The following is a 6,994-nucleotide window of genomic DNA, read 5'->3' as shown; positions in this document are numbered from 1 at the left end:
ACGTAAGTATTTAAAGTTTCCCTGTGAATTATATGGCATCATGGCCAAAGTCTTTATAGCCTTCACTCTAGAGATAATAATGAATCTTTTTGACAGTCTCTTACAAAAGCTTTATTATGGAGAGTTGAAAGCTATTCAGAGGACCTAGATAACAATTTCATTCTGTAATAATCTCATATTTAAATAGGGAAAAGCTTTCCCCTTGCAGCCTAGAAAAATATGAGCAGAGACATTTTTGAATACTGAGGAGAAAAATTCACCTTGCTTGTATTTTATTTTGCACAAAGTCTGTAGGCTTCGTAACTGCTTTGTTATACAGGGATATCATTAGGACCCACATCAGGCATCTGTAGCAGCAAAATTCTCACATTTCTAGGGTTGTTAAAAAGTGTTCTCAGCTTCCTCAGCAACAGATGTAAGATCACTTTGTCTTCGAAACTGGAAAAAAAAGCAACTTCTTACAAATCATATCATGTTTCTTAAAATTATACAACTAATAATAGGTCTTTTTCTTTAAAAATACAGGCAATACTGATATTTATAGAGAAAAATCTTAAAGTATTGTATTTCTGTCCCATTCCTATTTCAACCTTCTTTCCTCCTTTCTTTCCCTCCTTCCCTCTCTTTCCCTCACTCCCTCTCTTTCCCTCCCTCCCTCCCTCCCTCCCTTCCTTCCTTCCTTCCTTCCTCTCTCTCTCTCCTTGTTTTTTGTTGTCTCCTTCTCTCTCTCTCCCTCCTTGTTTTTTGTTTTTTTTTTTTTTTTCCCCAAGGTCTCGCTCTGTCACCCAGGCTGGAGTGCAGTGGTGCGATCTCTGCTCAATGCAACCGCCTCTCTCTCAGGCTCAGACTCAAGCAATTCTCATGCCCCAGCCACCCAAGTAGCTACGATTACAGGCCTGTGCCACCCTGCCTAATTTTTTCTCTGTTTTTAGTAGAGATGGGGTTTCACCATATTGACCAAGCTGGTCTTGAACTCCTGGCCTCAAGTGATCCTCCTGCCTCAGCCTCCCAAAGTGTTAGGATTACAGAGTGTGAGCCACCATGCCCAACCTTCAACCTACTTTCTTAATTTCTGTTGGATCACTTGTATCTTTTGGTATACCTTCAAACTTTTATAATAAAAGTAACCATAGTCTTCTTGAACATAAATCTTAATAGATGCCAGCACCCTATCCTCTCATGACATTTCTCAACTATTACCTATTCCTTTCCTTCAAGGTAGTGGTCATTTTGACTTTTGGATAAGGTCATCAATCCTGTCAATTTTTTTTTTTGTAGTTTCATCAACTAAGCTTGCATCCCTAAACACTCTAAGTTAGTTTTAGTTTTACCTGGTTTCAAAGTTCATATGAATGGAGTTTTTAAAACTATGCATTCTTTTGAGTTTTTATACTCAACATTGTATTTGTGAGATGTATCCATGTTGTTAAGTGCAGGTATAGTTCCTTTTAATCAGCATGTCAAATTTCAATAAAGTAATACACCTCAACTTATTCACCAGTCACCCACCTGTGTTGTTTCCACTTTGGGGCCACTGTGAATAATACTGCTCTCTATATATTCCTAGAAGTTTATCTGAATGCATAAGGGCAAATGTTTCTTTCTGTTGGTTATATACCAAAGACTGAGATTACTGATCATAGGGTATGCACAGTTTAATTTTTAGTAGGTAATGCCCAAAAGGTTTTAAAAATTGTTGCAATAACTTATATTTCAACCAGGAGTGTGAGAGATATTTCTTTTATCCATAATCTTTGTTATCTGTTGGCGTCATCAATATTTTGAAATTCATTCATTTCAGTAGGTATTTTAAAACATCTCATTGTCATTTTAATGTTGTTATTACAATGAATAGATTTATATCTGACATTTTGTTATTTGTTTTATATGTGTCTCATGTGTCTTATTTTCCTTTTTTTTTTTTTGTGAGATAGGGTTTTGCTCTGTCACCCAGGCTGGGGTACAGTGACATGAATACGGTTCATGGCAGCCTTGACCTCCTGGGTTCAAATGATCCTTCCACCTCAGCCGCTCAAGTAGCTGGGACCACAGGCATGTAGCACCATGCTTGGCCAATGTTTTTATTTTTATTTTTTTTGTAGAGACGAGGTCTCGTCATGTTGCCCAGGCTAGTCTTAAACTCCTAGGCTCAAATGGTCCTCCTGAGTTGGCCTCCCAAAATGCTGGGAATATGGCTGTTAACCAACCAAGCCTGGCCATTGTGTTCTTTATTTTTAAAAAATTAAACATACTTTGTATATGTTAATTCCCTTATTTTTAAGCTGTTATATTTTTAGCTTTCTTAATCACTAAATAGGCACCCTAATTTATCACAGTCTACTTCAGATGAATGCTAATTCAATTCCAGTAAAATACAGCAACTTTATTCCCATATAACTCATTCCCTTTCCTTTTCTTTGAGCTATTATTGTCATATATTCTATCTATATATATTATATAACTACCAATATGGTGTTATAATTACTGCTTTTATGATCTTATCTTTTAAAATTTAAGATAAAAATGGAGAAACTATCTATTGAAGAAGGGTTGGCAAGCTATGATACATGGACCAAATCTAGCCCACTGCCCTTTTTTGTAAATAAAGTTTTGCTGGAACAAGCCATATCCATTCCTTTATGTATTGTCTATGAATACTTTCATGCTAAAAAGTGGAACTGAGTAGTTATGACAGATGGAATTAATGTTACTAATAACACGACCTTAAATTAAGGTAATCATCCTGGATTACCTGGGTGAGCCCAATGAGATTAATGCAACTGTCTTTTAAATCAGTAAACAGAAGAAAGCACATTTCATAACCACCTACGTAATTACTTTTACTGATACTTTTTTATTTATTTATGTGCATTCGAGTTTCATCTGATGTCACTTCTTTTCAGTCTAAAGAAGTTCCTTCAGTGTTTCTCATGAGGAATTTCTGCTAGCAACACATTATTCATCTGTGTATGTCTCTATTTCACCTTCATTTTTGAGGGATAGTTTTAAAGGATAAAGAATTCCTGCCTGTTTTTCCCCATGTACTTTAATATCCCACCCATTGTTTTGGATGAGAGCCCAGCTCTTAATATTATTGTGGTTCCCTTGTATATGAAGAGTCTTTTTTTTTCCCACTGCTTTCAAGATTTTCCTTTTTATCAGTTTGACATGGAGGTGTCTAGGAGTGGATCTCTTTGTGTTTATTTTACTTGAAGATCCTTGAGCTTTTTGGATGTATTGAATATTTTCCATGAAATGAGGGGAATTTGGGGCCATTATTTCTTTAATTTGTTTCTGGTACTCCCCATTTTTATGGGACTCCCATTATACATGTGATGGTATCTCCGAGGATTTTGAGGTTCTGTTCAGTTTTCTTCATTTTCTTTTTTTTCCTGTTCTTTGGACTGGGCAATATCTTTTTTGCTATCTTTATGTCTGTTTATTTTGTCTTTTGTCAGCTCACCTCTGCTCTTGAGTTCCTCTAGTGGGTTTTGGGTTTTTCATTGCAGTTCTTGTATTTTTAAACTCTAGAACCTCCATTGGGTTTTTTATAATTTCTGTCTCTTTAATTGACTTTTATTTGATGAATCATTGTTGCCATCTTATAATTCTTCAAACATATTTACTAATTTTTGAAGCCTTTCTTTGTTAAGTCCAACATTTATCCTTCCCTTGCTCCAAGACACTATGTCTGTTAAGTGTTGTTTTGAACTCTATGGTTAACTATTTCCTATTATTTTCATATTTTTGTTGTTGAAAACTGGACATTTTAGATAATATATCATAGCAATTTTAGATTCTGATTGCCTTATTTCCCAGGAGCAGTGGTTATTGCTAACCACCAGTATCTTGGAATACTGGAAGTCCTAACTCCCAATACCTTGCAATATGACTGTATTTGGAGATAGGGTCTTTTAAGTGGCAATGAAGTTATAATAATGTAATTAGAATAAGCCCTAATGCAATATGACTGGTATGCTTAGAAGAGACTAGGACACAGACACATAAAGAGAAAAGACCATGTGAAGACACAGGAAGAAGACAGCCAAGTGAAAGCCAAGGAGAGAGGCCTCAGAAGAAACTAACCCTGCCAACACCTTGATCTTGAACTTCTAGCCTCTAGAATTGTAAGAAAATAAATTTGTTGTTTAAGCCACAGTTTGTGGTGCTTTGTTATAGAAGCTCTAGGAAAGTATTAGACACCTTGAGCCAGTAAAACTTCTACCCTTTCCTAATGAATCAGTGTAGCTTGAGCAGTATATTCAAAGTTGAGGCTGCCCCAGCTTTTACTTTATTTTTGCAAGGCCTCTTGTTCAACCAAGGGCTCACTATGACCTTCTCCAGTCTCCTTAGTATGTATATAGCTTTGCACATATTTATATTCTTCCAGACTACAGGGGAAAAGTAGGAAGTTATCAAGGTTCACTGTGGCTGTCCTGTTCTTCAGATTTCTCTGTTGAGTTTCTGGTAGGTTGCTAGTAAATTTTTTGCCCCAACAAGTATTGTGATCATGGTCAGGCTAGGAATGACATTGGCCTTACCTGCTTGTTTGCCACTGGGATTATGGTTGTTTTAATAACCCTCTTGGTAATGGAACTTTCTGAACTCTGTTCCAAATAAAACTAGTCCTCTCAAGCAGTGAGGCTGCTGGGTCTCACAGTCTGACTCACCAAGGTAAACTTCTGCGTAATGGAATCTGAGGGTGGGGTGGTATATTAGTCTGTTTTCACACTGTTATAACAAACTTGTCAAGACTGGGTAATTTATAAAGGAAAGAGGTTTAATTGACCCACAGTTCCATATGGCTGGGGAGGCCTCAGGAAACCTACAATCATGGCATAAGGCAAAGGGAAGGCAAGGACCTTTTTCACATGGCAGCAGGAGAAAGAAGAGTGAGTGAATGAGGAACTAGCTAAACACTCATAAAACTATCAGATCTCATGAGAACTCACTCACTATCATGAGAATAGCATGGGGAAAACTGCCTTCATGATCTAATTTCCTCCCACTAGGTTCCTCCCTCAACACCTGAGGATTACAATTCAAGATGAGATTTGGGTGGGGACACAAAGCCTAACCATATCAGGTGGGAAGAGTGGGAACAGTCCCAAACTAACATGCTACAGACATCCACTGTTCTTATTGAGGTCTAGATTTTCTTAAATAAACACTTTGCAAGTTCTCGTATGCTTGATCAACTTCCTGACTGTTTAGAAGGTTGTTTATTGATAATTTTGTTCAGTTTTATAATTTCATTTTTAGGGAGAGTTACCATGTCCCCAGTCAGCCATTCTGGAAATGCAACTCATTCTCTCTCTTCATAAATCCTTTTACCATATAGTCTTATAGTTGTTTCTATATTTCAATCAGTTGTTGATTACAGTAGTTTTCCTTGACCATCCTACATAAAATAGTCTTGCCTTATCTCCTTACTTTGCTTTATTTTACTTCATAACATTTTTCAGTTCTTGACATTTTATATTTTTATGTGTTTGTTTATTGCCTTTCTCCCCCAATGGAATGCAAACTCCCTAATGGAAAGGACATTGTTTTGTTGATCATTGCATCCTTAGTGCCTATGACAATGCTTAGCAAATAGCATGCTCTCCATAAATATTTGAGAAAGAATGAATGAATGTTAGATATGTAGTCTTTTAAGCTTGTGAGAAAATAATCATTCTCATAAACTTTTGTGAGTTGTTATAGCATTTTTGGATGTTGTTACACTTGATTCTGCAATTACATTTCTAGGAATCAACCACCTAAAGAAATAGTGGTCTTGTATGCAAAAATATTTATACTCAAGTGTTCACTGCATCATTGTTTATAATTTAGAAAAAACTGGAAACCAAGCTACATATGCAGTAATTAGGGAATGTTGAATACTAAGAAAAACAATGAAGGTAATAAAAGACATTATTTAGATATGTTTTGTAATGGAAAGATATTTCTAATCATTGCAAAAAATGCATATGACAAAACAATGTGAATATAATACATACAATTAGTAAAAAAGAAAATGTGTGTGTATTGGTCTTTTTTTGTATGGATTGGATGTGTGGATATCATGAGAACTATATTAAGGAAACAATCACTTTTTACTCTATACGCTTTTTACTTTTAAATTTAGCCTTATGTATTACTTTTATAATTTTATGTTTTCTATTTATAAGATAATAATAAAAAATAAAGGCACTATCACACATTCCGTTCATATTAGTTCTAAATATTTTGCATCATCTCCTCATTTGTATTTGTATTCATCTCCTCATAGAGTGTAGTTACTAGAAATCAACATCTTTTGATTTGCCAGAGAGTGAGTAAACACTTACCAAATTGGAACAGCTACATACTGAGTATATAAGTGCAACAGAAAATTCCAAAGGGTAGAAGAACAGTAAAATACGTGATACTTCCCTCCCAAGTTTCTATAGCCAAAAAACAGGGAGAAATCTTATGTTATTATCTTTAGTGAGTGCAAACATGATCATGGAAGGAGCTACTGGTATGAGAGTCAAAAAAAAAAAAAAAAAAAAAAAAAAAAAAGGAAGGAAAATAAGAACAGATAAACCTTTCACCATTTGAGTTCCTTAGACATTTCTACTCCTTTGCCCTCTGCTACACTTTCCCTAGCTTTCGGTTCCTCAGTTCAGCATCTGTGGTTTCTGTATTTGATCTCCATTGCTTAGCATTCTTGTCTCACTCTGACAGCTTTTACAGAATCGCTGGCACAGCTCTCTATCTAAACTCTTCAGTTACTAAGATTTGACTCTTCTGTCTCTAATGATAAGATGGCCACCAACAGATTTATCAAGCAATCATTTTCTATTAAAACAGCTATTATTAATGACAACCCTTTGTAAATTTACATACATGGTGATAAAACTCTCACATACATATTGCTCTAATATCATTTAAAATGAGTAATACATTCAAAAAGAGTTCAAAGAACATTTAACTTGGAAGCATAAGGTGATTGTGACTGCTGGGATCA

General features: G+C 35.5%; 1 long non-coding RNA gene across 1 annotated transcript; it reads right to left on the bottom strand.

Moving 5' to 3' along the window:
* Positions 1–243: 243 nt before the first annotated feature.
* LOC105532794 lies at positions 244–6,428 on the bottom strand. Its single transcript, XR_001005046.1, has 2 exons — positions 6,333–6,428; positions 244–438 (listed from the first exon to the last, which is right to left on the bottom strand). It is a non-coding gene; the product is annotated as an uncharacterized LOC105532794 (long non-coding RNA).
* Positions 6,429–6,994: the final 566 nt, after the last annotated feature.

This window comes from Mandrillus leucophaeus, unplaced genomic scaffold (assembly GCF_000951045.1).
Source record: "Mandrillus leucophaeus isolate KB7577 unplaced genomic scaffold, Mleu.le_1.0 Scaffold986, whole genome shotgun sequence".
Classification (NCBI taxonomy): domain Eukaryota; kingdom Metazoa; phylum Chordata; class Mammalia; order Primates; family Cercopithecidae; genus Mandrillus; species Mandrillus leucophaeus.
Note: the sequence above shows the minus strand (reverse complement) of the source record. Positions and strands in the feature narration are given on the sequence as shown.